General features: G+C 42.0%; 1 long non-coding RNA gene across 1 annotated transcript; it reads left to right on the top strand.

The window, feature by feature from the left end:
- Nucleotides 1-17,560: 17,560 nt before the first annotated feature.
- Nucleotides 17,561-25,306, top strand: LOC140915379 (uncharacterized). The gene is made up of 3 exons (XR_012160143.1): nucleotides 17,561-17,721; nucleotides 24,160-24,275; nucleotides 25,244-25,306. It is a non-coding gene; the product is annotated as an uncharacterized LOC140915379 (long non-coding RNA).
- The last annotated feature ends 570 nt before the right edge of the window (nucleotides 25,307-25,876 follow it).

Below are 25,876 nucleotides of genomic sequence, written 5' to 3'. Positions count from 1 at the left end.
ATCTTCTATCTTGCACGGGTGTATATCTACGCTTTACCAAAGCTCTTCTTCCCATATGATAATAAAGTCTTTGAACCTGTCTAACCAGCGAGAGCCATGTATGCACATCTTGTGAAATACTAGTTAAGAAGACCAGACATTTTACTTTTAACACCTTGGAGCCTTTTAAAGCACCCCCACCTCCCATTGCAAGTCTGAGCATATATCCTCTTTGGAACAGCTTCTGTTAGCATGTTAATGAACACTTCACCTTAGGGGTTCTCTCTGTTCCCCGGCTGAATAAAGTTTGGAAAAGTTACAATTCATAAAGTACATCTTTACATCCAATCTGCCATGGCAGCATATCAGACAGCAAGAAAAGGACCATTACAGTCATCAAAAGGTGATTGACTTTAGAGAGGCTAATCACATATTCATCTACACAAGGACTTCTGCTAAAAATCCATGCAGCTCAGTAACCTGTGCTAAATATGGCAGGTCTTACCTTCTCTGCACTTACTGTCTACCATACACATCTATCCAACGTCTCAAACAGAGTGGTATTTCTGGTTTACATGACTTTCAGTATCTATAACTTCTTCTTTCAGTCTTGATGCAGTTCTGTCATTCCCCTCTGGAAACTTGGTTGCACTGGCGGATGATATGTCAAGTAATCACCTGGAAAACAAACAAACTGTGTAATAAAAAGAGGTGGAATTTTCCTCGATATAGCATTTTCCAAGGAGATTTCCTGTGTACAGTGTGGTGAATCATATCCCAGACCATAGGCAATACTTTCCTGTAACATTCATTAAATTAACTCAATTGGTACGTGTGTTATTCCTGAACATTTTTAGCAGCTAAAAATGCCTAGGAAATATATATCTGCTTTTTCCCCCTACGTATGGGTACAAATATAGGGCCAGATCCTCAGCAGGCATGAATCAGCTCCATGGCAGTCCATGGAGTTATACTAATTGAAGATCTAGCCTATATCTATTTAAAATAGGCAAGGTGTCCTGAGGAGGCACTTCTATGATATTAACAAAGAGTAGCAGTCTGCAGAACATTGCAAATGTCCACATATGCCCTAAAGCCAGGGTATTGGTTAGTATGTGAACAGATACCTTTTAAAAAATGGGACATAAACACCAGCAGCCAGGAATCCATGCAGATATTTGCTGAGGGGAAGAATCTGTTCCAGGAAAGCTGAAATATTTGCTTGTATATGCTAATAAGGAAATAGCTACTTTGTTCTCAGGGCTGATCCTGCTGGGAATGGAGCAAGTGAGTTCTGTTTACTCAGTGAGGCTGATGGCTTGTTTTCCAGCTGGGTACAAAGAAGGTGTCAGAATTCTTTAGGAAGAGAAGATCTAGGGTGTGGGCAGAGCAGTCCTGTGAGAGGAACTCTAGAAACAGTTAGTCCTGTGGAGAAAGTTTCAGATGACCTTTTCTTACTTTATTGTTAATTTCAGTGTTAAATTAAAAGCGAAGAAGAGGGTGATTTTGGATTCTACATAATGTGTATGCTGTGTTTCAGAGCAGAGTGGGAAAGGCATCTGCTCACAGGGCCTTTGCGTGCTACCGCAATGCAAACAATAAATAATTTTAATTCATCTGTGACAAACATTAGCTTGAACTTCTCTCCACAGAACCCTGCAGCTAACTGGAATAAGAGGCCTAATTATTGGAACGTGTATTTCAATATGTTTTATTTTTGTGTTTTTTTCTTTAATTGTTTTATACCATAAGCCTGCTCTAGAAATAACACTATTAAAGTTTCCTTTCAAAACAAAGATCAAAGAGACAAGCAATTATTTCATTATCCTTAAAGAGCTCATAACATAATGAAAGGAATGTTAAAAATAAACTAAATGGGTGTTTTTAATTGAAAGAATGTATCAGTCATGATGACTTTCCTCTGGGAATAAAATTTATCCAGGATTAAGTTTTCACTGCTTTGAATATATCATGGATTCTCTGTTTCTAATAAATAACTATAGGAGGTTTTCTCGAAAAATAATCTAAGGATGAAATTAGCAACAGTTGTATCTGCATGCAAGTAAATGCATGGGATTAAATGCTAGGTAATAGAGCACAGGGAAAAGTTAGATAATATTGGGCCCAATTGTTCCCTCTAAATCTGTGTATGGAGTGTACTCTGGACTCAGAGATCTTGCCCTTGTGCCACAGTATGAGGAGGGAAGGTCACTACTATTATGACACCACCATTTCCAGTCTGCTGAGGTCACTCTGTAGGACCAGGGATCTGTGCATTTGAGTGCTGCAAGGACATGCATCATCCCTGACACCCAATAGCAAACCTGGTGTCAGGCAGGACAGACTGGGCTGTATTTATGTTTTATCAGAGTCCTGCTGTGCTTGGGAATGCCTCTTCAAACAGGGTTACAAGGGAAAACACTGGATGAGGAAATCCTAACAACATGGCTTTAATGTAGCTATGTTGCCTGCCAGGGGGCCCTGAAATCACTACTGAGATATGTTTCTCCAGCTGAGTGTGTGGCTCCATGGAGAGCTCCATGTATTTGCTTCTTTTAGAGAAGGGGGTAGGGAAGAAAGCCACCTTCACCCTCAGTGACGATTTGAAAATAGGTCTGTACAATTTATGAATTTGGTGTGAGATTATGACCCCTATGTGTCATGCTACCAACTCCATTTTGAATGTGCAGCCTTTTGGCTTCTGGAATCGGGTTGCCTAGGCAGCACTCTCTTGGGGCTCATCAGGGCATGACTCACCCAGCTGCAGATCCCAGATGGTTGGGTGATGTAGTGCCTTAGCCCTCTGGCTATAGCACACACAAGTGTCCCCTGCCCCCCCCCCCCCCCCCGTCCCCTCTCCAATCCAAGATATTAAAATCTAAAATAAAAGGATTTGTCGCCAGGACACTGCCTCCTATTCAGGGCTTGTCTCTGTGCAGCCAATCCTTTTTGTTAATCTTCCTGGGCTGCACCATCCCATCCACTGGGAGGCTTGCCCAGGTAGCAAGCTGTCCCAGGCTTTTGGCTGGAACCAGGCCTATCTTGTTGAGGAAGATGCAGAGTCCTGCTTTCCTTCCTGGTTAGCCCCTAACTGAGCTGAGTCTCTTCCTTTTAAGTTCTCTCTGCACGCCTCACAACTAGTACAGGTGTAGTGAGAAGGGGCCTATTGTGTCCACAGGCCTTTGTTAACCCCTCCCTGGCTCCTCTGTGGAAGAGTGGGTGGGCCAAACCTGAGGGATGCTGCAATCCCATGCAGCAGGCCACAACACCAGAGCAGGGAGCTGGGCCCAGCCCCGCAGGACAGGATCCACTGTTGTGGAGTGAGTGTGGGGGTAGAGGCTCGCTCTCTAACCTCTCTCCTCCCCAGGCCTCACCTTTCAGCACCCCGACTATACTTTTGTGTATGTTGATATAGAGAAAATTGCATTATTTTGTGACCTTTCCCTAACTTATTGCTTTTCCCCCACACCTCTGCTGTGAAATTTACTAAAAAAATTCTGTGCTAAAATTGTAGCCTTACTCATGAAGCAGGGGACTCCTGGACTACCACCCCGGACCCAGATGTTACCCCATGGACTCAAAAGGGATGGGTGAGCTAGTGAAGGTCATTCCAGTTAGAATGTTTATTGTTTTGTATGATCTGAACTCTCTTGTGCTTTGTATCACTAACTAAGAGAGTATAAATGTGTTAGACTCTGTGCAAAGTGTGTGAATGTATGTTACATGCGTTCAACTACTGCATGCCCCTGAGAGAGTTAAACTGCCACCAGAAGCTTCGTAAGTGGGGTATCGCAGGGGTCAGCACTGGTCCTGGAGATGAGGAGCTCCGTTTCTGAGACGGGGTAGCAGACCCAGAGTCAGTGCTCAGAAAATGTGCCAGAGAGGCCAATGGAGGAACCAGAGCTACAGCCTGCTGAGGCTCCAGAATCTTGAAACACCTGGGGATCCAGAGCAGCAGAGGCTTGGATTCCCCTCCCTGCAATCCTAGTGGGTGGCCCAGAGGAAGTGCTGCTCACGAGGATCTGTGACACCCCTATCCTATCAATTGAAGAATTGGAGGAAATGGAGAGGAACCTTGCAGAGTTTTCCTCTCCTCAGCCCCCTTCTGTAACTATTTCTACAGGAGGGGGAGATCTGAAACATTACTTTTTTTAAAAAATGTTTCAGAAAAAAGTTACCCACTTCTCCCTGTGACTGATGAGTAATTGTGTGCTTTCCAAATCGGGCACAGACTTGGCCATGGTGATCCATGCATCTGCGAACTCAAGTCTTGATTTCTGAAACTCATTATATTGGATTTTGTAAGAGCAGTCTGTCAGAAGTACAACTACTGGGGGACAGGGACAGAGGTGGAGAAGAATTATAATGGACACTTTTGTGGCGATAGTTCTCTTCCAAATAACTTAGAAAAAAACTGTACAATTAGGAAATGTATAATGAGAAGACCCCTTTCCCTCTAGGCTACCTGTTCCAATCTAACCTAGCCTGCTAGTAACCTAAAGTTATCTGACAGCTGTTTGGTGACCTATCTGAGGAGAATTGGGGTGGTCTCAGCTGAGCTCCTAGGAGGCACATATGCCATAGATCACCAATGCTAGAACTGACACCAGTTGACCTCCTTACTGACAGTCTCAGCAGAAAAACCATGGACTGAATGAGCCATAGAGGGTGAACTACTCTATGTGACCTCTATATGTGATCCTTCCAAGATAAGGTTGAAGTACCTTGGCAGGGCAGAATGGGTAGGGTACTATGAGACTTTCATTGCCACTGCTCAGACTGTAGATGTTCTGTGGATAAAAAGAGGCCTAACAGTCTGGTTTCTTTCACAGAGCACAGAAATCCATTTAAAGAATAGGGCTCAGGGGGAGTGATCCTGTGTCCACTCCAAATTCATCCCTCTTTAGCACCAGTCAGCTGATGGCAAACAGGTGATATTAAGCCTCATGTATGTTACCATACCATATCTGTACAATCCTACCAGAGCAAGAATGGAAAATAAGAATGGGAAAGAACGTGTTGAAGAAGATTGAGTATACACTTAAAATTTAGATCAATCTAGCAACATTGCTTAGGGGGTATGAAAAATTGACAGTCTTGAGGTCCATAATTAAAGCTGATCTACCCCCACTATACAGGCAGCTAGGTCAATGGAGGAATTCTTCCATCAACCTAGGTACCACCCCCCAGGGAGGTGAATTACCTACATCAATGGAAAAAATCCCTTCCATCGATGTAGGAAGCATCTACTCTACGGTGTGAAGATTAAGTAAATAAAAGAAGCTTTAAGGAAGCTCTTTCTATGTAGAATCTAAGTTATCAGAGATTGAAACAGATGTGAGAACAGCTAAGGTAGCATGTTATGTACCTAAAAGTCTCTTCCAAAGACAGGTAGCCATATTTTCAATAGAGCACCGCTCCCATTTTGTCACTCAAAATGAAGTGCCAGTGGGAGCTGCTGCATACTGAGCACTTTTGAAAATCTGACCACCTCATTCAGGTGCCTAAATGGGTACAGCACTTTCTTTGACAAAGTGGTCCAGAAGGCCCTATTCCACCCACTGAAGATAATGGCAGAACTCTCCCTGGTTTCAATGGGAGCAAGAGCAGGCCCTAACTCTCAGAAATAGCAGCATGCTCATTACCTCTGTATCCCAGCATGGCATTTTCACTGGTCTGCACAGTTTTTGTACCTCTATAACTAAATTGGATAAGGGTATGATTTGTTACTGAAATAGTAATTCCCATGTCAACCCTAGTGGATGCATTTGTACCAGCCTAAAGGTGCCTTCTACCAGCATAATTTCTTCCCCTTCTCATATGGGAAGAAGCTATCCCAGGATAAAGCATTGTTAATACTGGTATAACTATGACCACACTTGGGGCAGTTGCACCACTTTAACTATTCCAATATATATAAAGCAATGCAACTTTCTAGTGTAATCAAGGCCTTGTACTGCAAATCAAACTTTCCATCTCACCGTTACAATTTTTTGCTGTGTTCCTGTCTCATACATCATAGAGTTTAAGGCCAGCGGGGACCACCAGATTATGTAGTCTGACCTCCTGCATATCACAGGCCTCTAAACATCACCCAGCCACCTCCACACCAAGCCCAACCACTAGAATTAGACCAAAGCATTACGGACCTCAGGAGACTAAACTACTGTGTGTCAAGCAACGAACAGGAAGGACTGAAGTACACCAGTGCCTGAGGCCCCTGCAGTGGTAGGGAATTGATTGAATGAGATGTACCCAGATGAGGAAGTCTTGCTGGATCAATTTTTTTCACATTTTAAAACTGTTTTTTAATAAAACAAAATAAATAATAAAACATTTTCATAATAGCTTAGCTTGGAAGATGAAGTTGCATGGGCTGCCAGAGGATCAGTAAGGACTGGATATTGGCTGTAGACAGTGATAGACTTGGGCTTTTGAAGCTAACCAGTAAAAATACTAAAACAGGCAATTCTGTCATCACATAAGAGACAGCTTTCAAGTGTACTAAATGTCTTTCTAGTTAAAAAGTTAATGGAAACCAGTCATGGTGATAAAATCTGTGATTGTCTTAAAGAAAAGGAATTCTTGGTTTCTTGTGGTAGAAAGAAGACTGGAATTTAAATTCTTGAAATGTTCCTATTTTGTTTTTAATTTTTCTCATTTGATAAAAAATGCCAACATTTTTCATATTAACAATCTAATACAGGGAGGGAAAATCCACATTTCAATAAAATAAAAATATCAGAAAATAATACAAAAAACTCTCAAACTATGGGGGAAAGAGGAAGAAACAAAACACACACAGAGCAAAAACAGACGGCAATGAGAAGCCAAAGAGAAAAGGGCCAACACAGGAATCTCATTCGTGAAGGCTGATAAACACAGAAGAGGAGAAACCAACACTCAAACCACTTACAGTGCAGCAGGACAAAAACCCCCAAACCCAGCAAACAGGCATAGATTGAAGCTAGAGATAACACACAGAGTACAGAAACATTCTGAGATATGGGGAGGGGAGGGGGGAATAAAGAACATCATCTGTTTGCATAAAGAGGAATATAAAATGACCAAATGTGCTACAAGACTGCAGAAAAGGAGAAGATACTAAAAGGAAGAAGTTATGAAAATGAAGAGAGGGAAACCCTATAAAGTTGATTTAGCTTCACAAAGTATTGAACATTTTAAAATCTCTCTATATACATAACCCATCTTCGGTTGTACCATAACCTATTTTTCTTATTGCAATCACTTTATCGGCCAATTCTTACATCCTCAGATTGTAAATTCTTTGTTCTGTTACTTTAAAAAGGGGGCACTATTTAAAAAAAATAAATAAAAAAACACCAGGAGAGGAATGATTAGGACATAAGCTTTGTTTGGTTTTATATTACATTGTACCACTTGATAGAAAAAAATAGTATGAAATTAGATGATTCTTCATAAATGTTTAAATTTAGCAAGTCCACTCAATTTTGAGCATTTAATATAGCCTTTATGGGATTTAAAGGTTAATGGACAGTGAATCATTATTATAAGTGTAATATTTTTACACCTGGACTCTTTTATAATATTGTTACTCCTATGCAAAAGTAAATGTCAGCAAAAGAAGACATTCTAAAAACGAGCTTTTAAATAAATGCACTATTGCACAGAAGAGGTAAAATGGTGATTAAGTACTAGTCACACCTGAATAACTAAAGAGCTTGTTTTTGTAGGAAAGCTCTCTTGTTTTACTAAAATAAAGAGAAAGTATCAATTACAAATAGATTATTTTAGAGGGTTTTTTTCTTGGTTTGGTGTTGAACTACAAGGAGAAGCTGGAGTTTGACAAGGATGACGCTATTTTAAAAAAAATATTACCAAAGGAGGGTTCGCAGAGATGAAATGATATAGAAGAATTCCTGAATGGTCCAGGATCCATCACTCACTCTCATGGGGCCAGGTACTGCAATGGGCAGGATCCCTCTGCATGGGCAGACCCCTCTGTCCAGACATAGACCCATTCATTTCACTTCAGTTGTAGCACTGGGGCAGGGATTGGAAAGTCCCCATTGACTCCTATGGATGCAATTTTCAAAGCACTCAGTGATGGCCCAACTCTGGTTTGATTTCAGTGGAAAAATGCCCATTGACTTTAATGGGAGCAGAACTGAGTCATCTCTGGAATACATTTGAAAATCCCAGCTACCAGTCTCAGTACAAATAAATCCAAATACAAGTGTTTCTTAGGATTCTAAGTAGCTGTAAATGGGGAAACGAGAAGGGTTTATAGCTCACTCACTCGGTGCTAATCCAAGGTTTATAATTTATCTGAATAATTCATGAAAGAGTTCAAACTCTTAGGCGAAAAACCTTGATTTTCTAGAAAAATCTACTCGTTTCTCCTGGAAAATGGCTTACATTCTATAGCTTCTTTATTTGCTATCACCTGCAGTTGTTACTATCGTATTTCCTCCTTGTTCAGTTTTGTGTCCATTCTCTACAGTTGTTCATTAGATATGAGAATTATTCTAACAGAGAATTTTTAAAAAAGAAAAAAGGTTGTTCCCTCAGTCAGGGCCTGATCCCAAAGCCCAGTGAGGTCAATGGTAGTCAAAGTAACTGACAATGAGAGTCAAACTAATTGAAGCTAAATATTTTCCACAGTAAAGTAAAATAACCCCAAGCAAACAAAGATTCCTGTAGATGTTTTTCTAAGAAAGTAAAACATCATTAAGTTAACTTTCTTTAGTTAACACAGTTATAATCACATACTGTTATATAAACTTTACACAGTATAGTATTTAATCTTCCTAATACGTAGCATCTTAGGCTGTCTGTTGCAAATACTGTTTCTTACTGCTGGAAGCTGGGGGTTCCCCCTTAAAAAAATACAATCTCTTTGTTTTTAACTTTTGGAAACGACAAAGAAAAAGGCTCTGAAGTAAAAAACAAAGAAAATACATAAAGAGACACATGCAGAAGGAAGTGATGTGAGAGGAGCCTTTAATAAGCCAAATAGCTTTAGTCTAATGCATGTTCATGCCTTTGTTAATTTAGCTGATGATTTTCAAATGAACGTGCCCCGCTACCCCCATTTTACAGAAAATGTAGTTACTCTCACTGCCTGCCCTCTGCTGATTTGCTGTGGGTGAGATCATTGGAGATCACTTAATCTGAAGGGGGAAATAAATCCTCTTAGTTTTTTTCCTGAAAGCCATGCTGAATAGGCTAAGCGTGGCAATCGCGCAGGGGGGACAAGAGTTTTGTGGCAGATTTTCTCATGCTGCAGTCTCCACATTGCTCCCCCAGCTGCATGAGAACAACTCGCACTCGTCTAGCTTAAGCAAATCTTCTGAGGACTGATCCGAGACATTTTAATAGTTGTTGTTGTATCTGTACTGTACCCAAAGGCATGCTAGGTGCCTCATACAGCAGACAGATAGGCCCCGGCCTCAAGAAGCTTCTCCTCTCGAGTTTAGACTTAATAAAACGAAGGAGAGTAAGTAAAAACAAGAGGGAGGAGTTGGACAGGGTCACTTAGATGAGAGGCCAGTTGGCAACAAACTGGCACTACTGCCAATGGAGTGCTCTCCCTTAGAGCTGGCTAGCAGGGCATTGCTGTTCTTTCCCAATAGCAGCTAGCCAGCAAGACAAAAAACAGAGCCAATTTGCAACTGGCCTCCGTTGTGCAAAATATAACAGGTACAAAATGAACTAGTTCTGTGACTGGTGGCCTGAAAGTCTAGCCTGGGAGTTTTAGTCATGGTGCTGAATCAAGGGAGATTGCTGGAGACCACATTGAGCAGCGAGGAGCTGTTCTGTTCACAAATAACATAATTTAGTATGATTACAATAATCCACTTCAAATCAGTCAGGGGAAAATGTGATGCAAAACTAGGCCAAAATTCCATTTTGCTCAGCTACAGTTTGTTTTTTTTGGAAACTGTTCAATTCAGTGGGAAAAGTACCGTATATACTCGTTCATAAGCCGAATTTTTTTAGTAAAAAAGGGAAGCCTCAGAGAAGGGGGTCAGCTTATGAACGGATATAGAGAGGGGGAGACGCAGCCCCTCCCCCCAACAGAGGGGGCAAGTAGAGGCAGCGCAGCCAGCGGGGCCAGAAGGGAAGAGGCAGGGCCAGAGTCTCTCTGCTTCTGGCCATGCTGCTCTCCCCCCAGCCTCCGAAGCAGCTGCAGCTCCGGGGCTGGCAGGCTGCAGCCGCGCCACGCGACCCCGCCCACCAATGCAGGCTGTGGCCGCACAGCCTGGCCCGGCCTGCCGGAGCAGGCTGTGGGCGCACTGCCCGGCCTGCCAGAGCAGCTCCTGCCAGGCCAGAGACATCCTCTCCTGGCCCTCCCCAGCTAAGGTGGGAAGGGATGGGATGGGGAGAGCATGGGGGTCCAGAGCTAGGGCTGAGGTCACGTGGGGGGTGGTCATAGGGGTTACTCCCTTGACCCCCAGCTTCTCCCCCCCCCCCCCAAATTTCCCTACAAGTTGCTGTCCCGGCCCATCAGGGTAGCAGCTGGTGCGCCAGGACACTTTGTTTACTTAGGTTTACCTCCGTGCCTGCCGACGCTCGAGGTAAACAAAACCATCTTGGCCCGCCAGCGGCTTATCCTGATGGCCCCGGAGCCAAAGTTTGCCGACCCCGAATTATAGGGTCGGCTTCTGAATGGGTCATAAAAATTTTCCATTTTTACGTATCCGTCTTGGTGGGGTTGGCTTATAAACAAACCGGCTTATGATCAAGTATATATGGTAGCTTTCTTTCTGGTTTATTAACTATACAAGATCTGTCATTGTTCAAAAGTTACCTTCAGTATATTAATTCAGGAAGCTGCACCTCCAACTGCTGGATTTTAGACAAGGAGGAGTTCCCATGGATTGGAATACATTATTGTTCTTATTTAGGCCCTGATCATGGAAAGGGGGCTCTGCAGGGGTCCACCCACCTGGAATTGTTTACAGAATGAGGGCCTATGCATTTTACAGGCCATCTCAGCGTATCTCCTCTATGGCTTAAACAGTCCTCTGTTTCAATTTAAAGCACACAACACATTTCAAATACTTAACCCTTGCACAGCCTTTCTCTATCATTGCTGTGGCCTATCCTATCATGACCTACTCTCTTTCTATGGAGAATTTATCCTACTTTGGGCTCCAGTTTCCTAAGCACAATTTTGCGCTTACAATTAAGTGCTTGTATTGTATTGATCCTAATTCAAGAAGGAATTTTAAACTAAATGGCAACTGGTAGTAGCCAGACCAGGCAGCTAGTAACAGAAAAAAGTGTGTGTGTGTGTGTGGGGGGGGGAGCGTTGTTTTTTTATTAACATGCTTGACATCTGTGCAATGACAATGTGTTTGGGAACTTGCTGAATGGTTACTGTTATCTAGCTCTTTCATGATCACCTGTTTAACAATTTGGTGTCTTCAAATTGACTTCCTATATGTTGTACGACTAGGGTGATAGTGACAGATAGCAACTGTGAAAAAACGGGACGGGGATGGGGGGTAATAGGTGCCTATATAGGAAAAAGTCCCAGAAAACGGGACTGCCCTTTTAAAAATGGGATATCTGGTCACCCTATGTATGACTGAAAACTATTTAACATTTACCTATCTGTGACTTAAGTACGAAGAAAATGAAACTGCTGAAAACAAATACTTTTATACACAACATATCAACCCGTTGGACTCACTGCTACAAGATACAGAGGCAACGAGCTTAGAGGGACATTATTTAAGTGATCACTCTCCTTACAATGTGTATGATAAACACCCATTTTTTTCATGGCCTGTGTGTATATAAATCTCCTCACTGTATTTTCCACTTTATGCATCCGATGAAGTGAGCTGTAGCTCACGAAAGCTCATGCTCAAATCAATTGGTTAGTCTCTAAGGTGCCACAAGTACTCCTTTTCTTTTTGCGAATACAGACTAACACAGCTGCTACTCTGAAACCTGTCATTATTTAGATAGCAGAAATATCATCTACAGTTATACAGATTTATTACTATTATTTGTGACTTCTATTATGTTGAAGGATCAGGCACTTATTGTGCCAAATGCTATACAAATATATAGTAGGAGATAGTCATTGCACCAGTATAATTTATGACAAGATGCAACAAAAGTACAATGAGCAAATGGAGGGGAAAAGGGTAGGGAAGACAGGGGTAGCAGCAATATTAACATGCTATATAGCCTAGCTATGTGCGCAATTGATGGTTTTGAGTCTAAAAGTTAATAAGAACCAGGCAGTAAATTAACACATAAGCATGTTACCGCATAATTGCCCACTGGATGTGTATGGGGGGAGGGGGGTTCTGCAGGGAGATTGACACTTTCTTCTGAAGAATTTGGAACTGGACACTATCGGAACAGGATTCCAGTCTAGACGTACCCTTGGGCCCATCTGGTATGGCAATCCTTATATTCTTAAGTATATATTGCTCTTCCGGCCTCCTTTGTGGAAGAGTCTCTCTACCCTTAAATAAGCCCATGTTGGAAAAAGTTCTTGCTACAGTCCTCCAGCAAAGTGAGGATCATATCCAGTCACTGTAGAAAGAAATCTGAACTAAAATTGGTTTTTGATTAAAGAACTGTGTACAAGGCGGTCTTTAACAACATAATGCAGTGAAGAGCATAAATGTTATATTTACAGTACTTGAGGAGCAGCTATTGCTGCAGGCTCAAAGAAACCAGTCCCCAGAGGTTTATTTCAACTAATTAATACATTTAAATTTTTAAAATATTTTTAAAACTCATCAATATAATCCATATTTTATATACAAAGCACCTGTGTCTATGCACATCTATAATAACCCCAAGAGGGCACATAACAGTTTGTGCTGAGGATACTGCTTGACCTTATTGGTGTATTATGTGTCTGTATTACTGCAGTGCCTCAGAGCCCCAGTCAGAGGCCCATTGTGCACGGTGCTGTACAAACACAGAACAAAAAGACAGTTCTTGTCCCAAAGAGCTTCCAGTCTAAATATCACCTTTGTCCATTGCCTCTCCTTATTTCCAGCTTATTGTTTGTTGCTTTCTCCCACTGCCTCTTGTCTAAATCTTTAGACCAAGTTTTCCAGGGCAGGAACAGTATCTTTCTCAGGTGTCTGGCTGGCACCTAGCACACTTTTGGGTGGTCAGTGAATAAATAACAGTATCCCTAATGGAGCTTTATACCAGTGGTTCCCAACCTTTTCTCTGCCACGGCACATCTCAAGCTCTGGGGGCTCTTCTTCCCACCCTGGCCAGTGGCTGCAGGAAGGAAGAAGAGGGGCTGGTCGCTCACATAGGACGGGAGTGGTGGGAGAGAGGGAGACTGATTGGTGTCCCTGACCCTGGAGGAATCAGGGCAGTGAGGCAGAGGGCCAATCAGCAGGTGGCTTCCCCCCCGGTAGTTTTTCAAAAAAATTCTGCAGCACACCTGTTCGGGCCTGGTGGGACACCAATGTGCCACAGCACACCAGTTGGGAAACTGCTTTATACAGCTCTTTTCTGAGACTGGATTCTGATGGGCAATGGTCTATTTAGACTTCGATTGCTTTCTGGATGCAAACGTATCCATAGAATCTAAGGTATCACAAACTACAGGGTCACCAACAATTTTTATTTTCTCTACTGTTGTATAATTCTGTTGTGACCCCATGGAAGTGGATGCTACTGGGTGGCCTTCTGGCAGCAGCTTTGCTATAAAGCCATGTGAACTCACGCCCACTGAAAGCTCAAAAGGATTGTTTGCATTTATATGCTTCCAGGGGTACTTGTGGCACCTATTTTAATTCCTAAAAGCTTTGATTTTGGGGTACAGCAATGCTAACCAACCTATTTTTCAATATAGATTTGAAGTAGAGAGCTTGTCTGTGAGAAGGTTTGGATGTATTCACCCATGAATCTTTGAAACACTCCTTTATTTCCTGGCTTCCGCATTTTTTTGGCTGGATTTTAAGACCAGGTCTTTGATTCTCCACTTTGTCCCAGCTGCATTTGGACGGAGTGGAGGGAAGGGAGATGCAGGAGGATCATTGTGACTCCCAGATTCAGAGCTGTACCACTGAAAACTCAAAAGGCTTATTTGCATTTACATGTTTCCACACATCCCTCCTCAAAACTTCTTTCAGTTATTACAACCAGTTTGTGATTTCTGCCTTTCCCCTTCCAATTTTATTCTTGGGGATGCATCATCTCTGAAATTTTCATTTATTTTGCTAGCTTTTAGTCTGTCAACATCATCCCATTGGAAGGAAATATACAACCTGGCCCCACCTCTGACCCCATTTACACCTGTGGAACTCCACTGAGTAATGGAGCTAGCTCTGATTTAAGATGAGGTGAGATCAGAATCACCCCTAGAATACCATCTCTCCTGCAATGTGTAGCAATGGTGAGGCTCTCAGAGCATCTGGTTTCAGAAAACCCCACTACTGTAGACAATATATTAAACCTCGGCAAGCCTCCTTTCCAGGTTTCTGCAATTTTTCCTTCAGAAATAAGCACCCACTTGATAGTTAGGATGACAGAGTTCCTCTTTATTGTTCCAACAGCAGCTTGAACACTTACTTCCACTCAGACAGTAATAAAAGCAGTTTTGTTTCTGATGCTGTCACATACATGCTATATTTTGAATACATAAGCTCAATCCAGCCCTGCAGATGTTCCAGCATGTCTTTCTTTATTAACTGGACAACTCAATTTAGCAATCCCAGATCATATGACTAGTATGCAAGCCTCAGTAATACTGTGTTGATAGGTTCTTAAAGCTAAGGAATTCACCCTTACCGGTGAATCATTGACATTTTGCAGTTTTTCAGGGAACAACTTGAGAGTATTTTCACCATGATCCAGATTTCTCTGTCATGAAAGTTACAAACAGGATTTCTCCACTCACTCAGCTCCAATCAGGTAGGACAGGCTCAGTGCAAGCTATTCCCCTTTTACCTCCAGCTTTGTTTATTCCACTTCCTGTCCTTGATTTTCCTCACTGTGAAGGACTTCACAGTTATCTGCTTGTGTAAGCTTTCTCTTGGCCTTTTTCTGGGCACAACTGAGTAGCTGATCAGCCACATGATTTCTCCCTCTGCATTGCTGGCATTTCTGTCCTCTGCTTCCCTTTTGCTGTCCCTAAAAGAGCTGGCAATGTGCACCTCACTTAAGGAGACATTAACCTTTCCAAAGCATTGGAGTTAACCAGTTTATCACATTCCCAATTGAATAGATTAATACTATTAACCTTTTAAATTTAAAGTAGGTTGTACTTTCCCAGGGTTCTGTACTTGCATAACATTACAGTAAAGAGAAAAACAACTTTGTAAGGACACCATGGAGTCTCATAGCCAAGCCCTCACAAAATTCAGAGTGGCAAGACTGGCCTAAATTCTGCACTCATGCTCCCTGGTTCATACAGCATTCAGGGGCTTACTTCTGCAGCAAGATGGAAACACTACAACAGCTTCAAATAAACTGAGAAATACAGGATTATAGTGAATTAAATATGAACAGGACTAAAACTGTTGTCCAGTCCCTTGTGTCATTTGTTTTGGTATTAAATTCAGTTTTCTTACAGGTTTCAGAGGAGCAGCCATGTTAGTCTGTATTCGCAAAAAGAAAAGGAGTACTTGTGGCACCTTAGAGACTAACCAATTTATTTGAGCATAAGCTTTCGTGAGCTACAGCTTATGCTCAAATAAATTTGTTAGTCTCTAAAGTGTCCCAAATTTCCAGTTTTCTGCAGATTTTTGTTGATATTCATAGTAACTGCATTGCAGAAGCTGGAGATGTTGACCCAGGAGACTATCTTCAAGCTAATAATTTGATTAAATAGCAGTTCACCTACAATAAAAGCACACAGCAAACTTCTAACAGCATATAATAAATACATAGTAACACCGTCCAAATGCACTTTCCTTGTTTTAAAGAGGTCATAGGAAACACGTAAAAATAACCTCAACAATCCCTAGCAAATTTGACTTGCCTATAATACTCTCATATAAAATGTGCTCTATAAACTTTAACTATCCTAATTAAAGAGATTAAGAGTTCTAAAAATACATATATTGTGTCACTGTGACACAGCCTATAATAAAGGGCAGTATGTTATTGCGGCACCATAGAAGCAGCCTAGGGAAGAAACTTCTGGTGTGGGGAGCCACAATTCTCTCCCTTCCTTTAGGGAGGTAGTAATATTCTTCTGACCCGTACCAGTGGTAAATTACTACCCACCCTCCCCCATTGGCTCATCTGCGTTAGCTAAGTGCACTTAGGGGCAGAGCCAAGACTCTTCCCATGTTCTCCTCCTCCCTGCTCCTGGAGTGAAGTGGACAAGCATGCAGAGGTGTAATTCAGGTTATTAATCCCCTTTGGGTCCCTGCGCAGGTACACACGATGAGTAAAAATCTATCCCATCATAAGACTGTAGGGTCTAGGCCTGCTCCTTGATGAGACTGCACCGCCTCCATTGTACCATAGCAAGAGGTAGTCTTCAGTATTGCCAGCCCAGAGGGTGATAAAATCATGAGTCAAGTTTCCAAAACTCGTGAGATTGGCTTAAAAAATGAGAAGACCTAAAAATAAATGGGGGATTCTTTTTATTCACATTCTGACTTGGAGCCTTCAGGTACGCTTACATTTTCAAGCGTCTCTCTAACTGAAACTTATGTTTTTGAAAGCTCAGATTCTCAGCTAATCACATGCCTCCGGGAGCTGGAGCTTTAAGAAAGACACCAAACATTGCAAAACTCATGATAAAATCATTAGACTTGGCAACACTGAGTCTCTTTTTTAGGAAAAGGATGTCCTTTCCAGAACATTCATGGATTTCTATAATTAATTTTAATTCACAATCTCTCATGATTTCACAAGCTAATTTTAATGGTGTATTAGGATATTGTACTGCAGCAATTTTTACTAGAGGTTTCCTATTTCTAGTATAGTAATGGAATATTTCTCCTCTGAACATTTTACACTTTTTTTGCCAAGTTAAAGTAGAAAGAAAAACTGTGTAAAGTAGTCACTTAATACAAATGCCAATTTATCTTTCTGAAAACTTTCATAGTGTTTCCAGCATTTATAGAACAAATAAAAATGCAGGGACAATGGTGCTTTTATTTCATATGGCAGTGTCTGAAACTTTCAGCACCATATCATGACATATAGGGGCCTTTAAATCATTATGGCACCACATGCCCTTAATATGATCATAATAAGAGGGGCAATTAAACATACCAAGAAAGGCAGAAGACAATCTGAAATAAGAAAGTGGATGGACTCTTTCTGTACATGTGGACTTTTTCAATAATCTTGATTGATCCTGGTTACAAACATTGTTAATATAACACCTGCTGCACGTGTGTGTGAATTTTTTTCAGACCTCAGTCTTGCCCAACCATAAGACCTTCCTCCTCCTTCTGTAAATATTAGAAAATCAGGGCTGTTGATTTCAGTGACATTGTTAAAGCTTTGTGCTTTTCACAGGTCTCCATACTCCACATGCCAGATTGATTCAGAGCTATTTCTCTATACAGCTCAACACTGATAGATGGGAGATCTTTGTCAGCTCAGAACGATTTGTTGTTTCGATTGCCGTAGTGCCTAGGAGAAGCCCTGGTGCTGGACCTGGACCTGGACCCAAATCACGGTGCAAAAAGGCAGGAGCAGACCGCACCTTGCCTCACAGACACCTGCTCAGACTCCACTGGTTGGATCTCCACACCATGCTGGTCATTTAAGTTCCCTCCATCGACACCTTTACAGGTTTGTGCAGCAATACTACTTACAATGTCCCTTGTATCCTCTGTCCGTTCCCCAGTGCCAGAGGAGAAGAGCTCTCCCTTTCTAGGGAGCTCTGGGCTCAGCTCTTCCTACTCCTCCCTCCTGCACTTCCTTTGTGTGTCTTTCCGATCAGTCTTGAGCTGATGGGCTAATTGGCTCTTTAGCTCACACCTGACTAGATTATTAACTCCTATTACCCCAATCAGCCTACTTGAATTCTAACCCTTACTCTTACCATGACTCTCTCTCTGTCTCTAGATAAATCACTTAATTTCTGCCTTGGTTTCCCCTTCTATAAAATGGGGATCACAATTCAGACGTGCCTACTGTGTGGGGCTGCTTTGAAAATTGAACAGAGAATGTGTGTGAAGTCTTTTGAATGGAAGACATAGCTTTTAGCCCAGACTCCCTTTCGGCATAAACAGTTTTGTGTCTACAACTATCTGTGGGAGGGATTTATGTTATTTGGTTTTGGGTGTAATATGGCAGGTAGACATCATTTGTGTCCAGAAATAACTACAAGCACAAAGTGGAACCCCTGCTTATTTTGTACCCACAGCTGATAGGCACCACAAAGAGGCTGGGCTTGAAACTCTAACTCAGAAACACTACACAATTGCCAGGTGTAACAGTAGCCTGAGGAATCAGTGGCTACTAGCAACGATCATGCGAGAGAGGAAGTGACTTTTGGAACCCTGACCCATGTCAGATGAGATGACTGAGTCAGGACATAAAATTCAGTCTGTTATCAGCACTTGTATGTGTCACACATGGTACCTGGGAATTTGGACACTCAGATAAGTTCTCATATATGCCCAGCACAGGGTCCCATTGGTTTCAGCTGATCCTAAAACATCATCCACTGACCTGCCAAATGAAGCTGATGTCTTCACATAAACATCCAACTGTGAAAAACATTCCTGTTAGGCAGTGTTAGGTTTCTTTACTCAGGGCATGTGTGAGCCTCACTGTCAGCACTTACCTGGGATCATTTTCTTTACCTGCCACCAAGAAAACACAGACATATGTGAGACACAACGCAATAAAAACTGACAGTAGCATAATGGAACTCTTCAAACATCCACATTCCGGGTAACACTTTTTCCTGCTTCCTAGCTGAACCCTCCACATCCAGCCCTTCTATCTCTTCAGAGATGTCTGCTTTTGTTCACTTGCTCATATTGAGATTTCAATGGAAATCTTTAGTCGCCACGTGCCAACTAATGTTTACCTTCCTCTGGATGACTTAATACTTTATAGCACTCTACCTTTCCTAAGTGCTGTACAAACAATAATTACTCAATCCTCACATCACCCCTGTGAGGGAGAGAGAAGTACTATTATCTCCACTTTGCAGTTAGGAAAGCTGAGCATGAGAGGGTAAGGGACTTGCCCAAGGCTACACAGCAAATCAGTGGCACAGCCTGGTTTATTACTCAGGAGTCCTGGCTCCTGGTCCATGTTCAGTGCATTAGAAAAGTGGTGCGCAAACTTTTCCAGTCACACCCCCCTTACCATGCATGGAATTTGTCATGCCCCCACCCCATTGCCACCCTTACTTCTGTGCTGCTGCTGGCGGCGGCTCTGCCTTCTGATCTTGGCGACCGAGGAGCGGCGGCTGCTGGCTGGGGCATTCACATTGTTTGCAGCATGGGAGGACTATTTTTTTTTAATCCTGCTCCTGTCCTGCCCTGCAATACCCACTCTATTTTTATCCTGCTCCTGCTATTATGGCAGTGGATCCTGTGGGACCCGTAGGCTCCCTGTTTCTTTGTGCCCCCCCCCCAGAACTTCTTGTACCCCCCAGGGGGCACCCCTCAATTTGTGCACTGCTGCATTTAAAGCAGACTTTAATGTACATATATATTTTTATTTTGCTATTTTTAGAACCAAGAAGGGCCTCTCTACTCTGTAGACACCCTGAACATTGAACATTGAACAAAATACATAACCAATTCGTACAAGAACAATAACCCCAGCTGGTAACCCAGCACCATAACAATCAAACACACCTAAGACAGCCAATAATTTACAAAAGAAATCTCCCGCGCTCTTCTTGACACCACCACACCTAACACACACAAAGCCTGGACAAATAAGCCTGAAATCCAACTCCTCACCAAAGGACCAACGTGCAGAGCTGCCGTACTGCTACAGCAGTCCCATTGATCCATCCCCAGCCCACCCTCAAAGTAACATTTTTATGGTAGACCCCCCATGGACCAGTGCAGAGACTGGTTCCACAGCACGCAGGGAACGTGCAGACGTGCCTGCCCGACTACTCATACACGTGACCCCACTCCCATGCATTCCCTATGTGAGGCTTAAGTGGTGCAGAGGGCCTTTCTTTTGCCAGCCTCCCATTAAGGGAGTGAATTTCACCCTTTGTCATGACAGCCCTGTGATTGCTGCTGACAGATTAATCCAGCAGTGATTGCATGCAGGCTGTCGAGGGCTGCATACCTGCACCCTTCTTCTGACCATGGGCCATGTCAGGGGGATGGCATGTGGGATTTTGAAAGTGCCCCATTTTGCACATGTGATGTAGAGAGCATGGCTAGAAATATGTCTTAGCTGCCCCCTCTTGGGAAAGTGGATTACCTGTGCTGACAGGAAAACCCCTCCCATTGGCGTAGGTAGTGTCTACGCTGAAGCACTCCAGTGACACAGAACTTGCTCTTCAAGGCTTACGTAGGTGTGGCTTTGACACCGGAGCTGGGCTTTTGGTGGGCAGATTCCCCTGCAGTAAGCTTTTGCCAAATAGCTGACGAAATCCCTGCACACCTGCTTCCTCCAAATCTTTTGCACATGGAGAAGTTCTAAAACTGTTCCCCTCGGTGATATCTACTAAACAACTGTAGCTGCTAGGCACAGATTTCTGTGGAAAGGCCTTATTTCAAATAATTTGCCAAGAAAATCCCATTGAGACAAAAATGTCATTGAGGGTGAGTATACAGGCAGAAATACATATCTGTGACATTACAAATAATAATTCATTCTTCCTTGGAAATACAAAATATCACACACATGGCAAGATGCTCCTTCACTGGCTGCTTTATCCTGCTGAAAAGATTTCACTTGACAATCCAACAACCTTCTACAAAAATTTCTTTGCTCAGCCCAGACGTTTCCCATCTGCTGTGGTCTGGGCAGGATCCATTAATATTTTAACCGTCTTGGCAACTATCCCACTGACATGTCCTGACAAGGCTAAAGCAAAATGGTGAGCTGATTTCTCTCTCCCCCCTTCTGGCATTCTCAGACTTCTCTAATGATTCTTATTATTAATAATAATATTTGCATTGTAATGATGCCTAAAGCCTCCAGTCAGGTCGAGGGGCCTCAATCTGGGTTTGGTGACCCATTGAGCGAGACACTGTACACTAGGGTTGGTTAAAAAAAAAGTCCCTTGCAAATATTTTTAGTAGAAAAATTGGGTTTTTGACTAAGCAAAAAAAAAGTTGTGGAAAATGTCTGCTTTCTTTTATCAGAAAACTAAAAACTTGAAAAAATATCAGTTTTCAGCAGAAATATTTTTGGTTGTCAGCCATTTTTAGCTGAAAATGTTCAGTTTTTGAGTGAAATATTTCTGGTTCTGCCAAACAAAAATTGTTTTTTGATGAAAAGTCAAAATTTTCTGTAGGAACAAAAAATTCCATCCAGTTCAACTGTACATGCATATATAATAAAAAAAAGATGGTCACTGCTTCAAAGAGCTTACAAGCTAAGTAATCTTTAAGCATCCTTAAAAGCCTTGGCTGCCATATAAGTCTTTTTGACTGGAGTCAGCCTCCCTTACATCCTTTTTTATAGTCCAGATATCTCTTCAATTCCTGGCTTTATGATTATAATCTCCACTGACTTTTGCTCAGGATTATTCATGGCAAAGGAGGCAGAGGGCATAGTTTACATGTTTTGACATTTGTCTCCCTTATTCTCACTAAGAAAGTCTTTTATGGAATGTTATAGTCCATCAGGAGTTTGGGCTTGTTTTTTGTTTGTTTGTTTTTGTATTAGAGATGAGCTCAGACTACAAAACACTCATCCAGATTTCAAACACTTTAACGCCTGGCATTGTTTGGATGTGGAGTTTTTATTTAGCCCTACATAAAGATGGGCCATTTGCAAAATTTGGATCCACATTTGGAATTTAAACACCTCCGAGATTTGGAAATGTATGTCTCCCATGCTTTGGTTTGAGCTCATCTCTATTTAAAACATATTGTCTTTACTTTTGAGAGGACACAATGGAACCAATATTTCATAATCTACAAGGGAACTTTCACCAGAGGTTCTCAAAATACTTTGCAATTAAATCATTAAGGCTAACAACAACACTATCAAGTTGGGGAGGGTTATTTTCTAGCTAAAAGGTAAATTGAGATATTGGGTGACTTGCTTGTAGTCACATAACAAAGTTACACAGATCTGGGAAAGGAATCTAGGAGTCATGACTCTCTAATCTCTTGACCACAGCTTGTTGTTCACATATGTCCGTCATCACAATTTATCCACAGGCTTTCACTTTAATCCAGTCAATCACATTGACATCCGCAGCATTAAATTACTGTTCAACATTTTTAAAGAACATAAACGCTTCTTGCCTTTTCCTTTTTAAAAAATCTTTGCATGCTCTAAAAGAAATTAGCAGGTCAAAATGTATAATCTCATGGGAACAGAATACAGCTCATACAACAGGGAAAATGGTTGAGTGGTCCCTAAAATAAGGTCAGGTTAAAATGATGATTGCATTTATTGACACCTGCATTTTCAAATATCTATATTAACCTTGGTGGCCTCCTATATTGGGTGCCCAATTTGAGACATCTAATTTTCAAAGGTGCTGGGAACGCCGGCTGAACTGAACAGAAGTTGCTTGGCATCTCTGAAAATCACACCCTGGACATGTAAAGTTGAACACCTATAAACTGAAGCCCCCAAATTAGCGGGCGCTTTTAAAAATGCCTGTCTGAATGATTAAACTGAGATGTGTGCTTGTAATGCCTCTTATCACACAGCAGATGGCAGTATATGAATGTAGGAGGGAAGGGGGTCACATTACAAGCTGTCCTAAAAAAGGGACAAATCAGAACAAGGAACACATTTGGAATGAAGTAAGTATGCTTGAGCTTGGCAGTGTAAAAGGAGGATGAATGGATGGTCTGATAAGACACATAGAATTACTGCATAATGAAATGACAAACTACACAGCATAAGACAGATGGGTAAATATAATACGTTCCCACAGTGCAGGAGGAATTTGAAGGCAACCATAAGCATAATTCCCCTATCCCTCTAAAAAGCTGTACATTTGGCTGTGCCAAAACTTGTTTATCAGGGACGTTACCACAGAGGGAAATTGACAAAATGCCTGGTGTGCAGAGGTTACTACCATCCTGATCTTAAAAAAAAGAAAGGAAGAAGAACACTAGGGCACTGTGGAAAGAAATAGGCTGTGTCTAGAGGAATTGAAGAGACATCCTTGGGTCAAACAGATGTAACTAGATTAAAATGAAAGAAGTGGGACCATTTACAGCACGGTCCTTATGTTCTGGGTTTGTACAGTGCCAGCAATGGGGTCCCGCTCCATGGTTAGGGCACCTACAAGCTATAGCAATACAAACAACAAATAATGTGGGAATGCAAACAATTAATAATGAGTCCTGAAAATTACTAGATCCCACTTCCACAAGTTGTGTAGCCAAAGTAGTCACTTCTCACACTTACTTCTAAAATTAGAAACAAACTTGGACCCCTTCTAGAAGCAATAAACAGCATTGTAATTGGGCTATGACCATAAATCTGTCAGCAACCAGTTATTTTGATTCCATAATGTGGCCAGTAGTTTTGAATATACTTCTGTGTTTCTCACATAGTATAACATTGTGATCTGGTGTCAACAATAAGAACAAAGAGTGATCATACAATTCAGCACAAGTGGCTGCCTCTGGTTCAGGAGAAATCTCAGACTGAGCTGGTATATGATCAATGAACTAACTCTGACCCCTTTAGAGGGTGGTCCCTCCAGGTCAAGACTGAGGTTATTGACAGGGCAGATTAGGGAAACTCACACTGCAGCTGCCTGACTGTACATGGTCTGTCAATAAAAAGAAGTCTCCATTATTGCCAGCCATCCATGGGCACCTATTCCATAAATAAAATATGAAATACCTAATGCAATGACTTATTTTTCCTGAACTGAAACACTACTGCAAAGTCCACAGATTGTACGTTACACAATAGGTGTTTATTTGTTTTAAAATAAACTCCACTTGATCCCAAATTACATCAAGTGGGAAACAAACAATGCTACAGAGTGAATGATAGTAATATACTAAACCCAGTCATTTTCTCCCATGGAAAAGCTTACAGAGACAGAAAATTGATGTGGGTAAATCAATACGGTACTTTGTGTTTCAGATACAGCATATCATTTCTTCAGAGTTCAGACTGACAGCTTCATGGCAAGGACAGGGCCTGCAATTTCAGGATACATCAAGGATCAACAGGAAATCACACCTTGGTACTCCGTTGGGGTGTGTGTCTGTGTGTGTGTTTGTGTGTGTGTGTGAGTGAGTGTGCGCGCATAAGGGGAGGGATTCCCAGGTGGCATATTGCTTGCATAGATATCATTCTGTAGGTGGCATGACTTCAATGCTATTGGACTCTGATGATCTCCATCAGGTAGAATGGCCCTTTAGGGGTGAGGTGGGGGCATTACCAGCCAACACAATTTAGAGCAGCTCAGAGGTTGCTCTAAGTTGCACTGATGGCCAAATGAGCCACATGATCAGGTAATGGAAGCATAAAGTTGGCATAAGTAACACATTTACCCCTCCTCAGCTGGGCCAAGCACAGCTTGGCTACAGGTGAAGATACAGCCCATTATCTTTGAATCTTTACAATTACAAAAAAACCCAAAAACTATTTTGAGTAACCATCTCAGGGGCAAATCATAAAAACCTGCAGGAGGCCAACATTAAGTAGAAAATGTAATGTGCTTGTATTTCAGGGGGCAGAGTTTGTTCCCTCTATGGAGTGGCTCTGCAGATTCTCCTCAAATCCTTGGAAATAACCTAATCTCAGGGTATCCACAAAGGCTTAATGCCTTTGCACTGTTCTATGGATACCCTGTTCACCATGGCAGCATTAATTCTTTTGGAGTCATGCCCCCAGTCTTCCCCTACCAGGCTTGGGCCAATAACCCCTTCAGAAAGGTTTGTGGGAATGGAGTGTGTGTATGCCCTTGCAAGTTTTAGCCCTCACTATCTTCTCTGGGAAAATCCCAGTGGGTTTGGAAGGGCACGATGCCACAGAGAGTGGCCCTTTCCCAGCACCATGCCCTCCACACTTCGCATGCTCCCACAAAACTGCAAAGCCCCAAACACACAGAGGTGATCCATAGAGGTTGTGAGGGAGGGAGGAAGGAAGGGAGATAAAGCAGGAGAGACTCTACTCCCTTCTCTCTAACGTAGTGGGGTTTTTTTTGTTTTTTTTTTTGCAGGGTTTAAGGCACGGCTTGCCTTCCACCCATGAGAACAAGGGGCACAATCTGGTTCTGGATACTGTGAGTATCTTACATAAACAAGAGCACACAACAAATGAGAGTTGATATATGAGGAATTTTGTGTAGTGCCATGTACCATCCCACACATGACAACAGGAGATGTCATTATAGAACTTAGACATAAATATTTTTAAACTGACTAAACTATATTGCCATCACCTGCAGGAAGAAATGGCTAGCAACACGTCAGCACATTATTCTTTGTTTATTATTAATTATTATTAATATTATTATTTGCAGTGTTGTAGCCGTGCTGGTCTCAGGCTATGAGAAAGACAAGATGGGTGAAATAATATCTTTTATTGGCCCAACTTCTGTTGGTGAAAGAGACAAGCTTTTGAGCTCCAGAGACCTCTTCCTCAGATACTGCAGTAGAATGAGCTAGTTACAGTACTACCAACCCCAGATGTTCAAAAATCATGAATCAGGTCCCTAAAAACTGATCAGATTGGTGTGAATAATCATGAGATTTTAAAGGAAATAATAAATGTGGGGTTCTCTGTATTTGCCTTCTGAGTTGTGAGCCTTTAGGGGTCATGTTTTCAAGCTTTTCTGTGCAACCATGAGAGC

The sequence above is a fragment of the Lepidochelys kempii genome, chromosome 7 (genome assembly GCF_965140285.1).
Source record: "Lepidochelys kempii isolate rLepKem1 chromosome 7, rLepKem1.hap1, whole genome shotgun sequence".
NCBI classification, from domain to species: Eukaryota; Metazoa; Chordata; order Testudines; family Cheloniidae; genus Lepidochelys; species Lepidochelys kempii.
The sequence above is the reverse complement of the archived record's forward strand: the minus strand, read 5'-3'. Positions and strand labels throughout refer to the sequence as shown.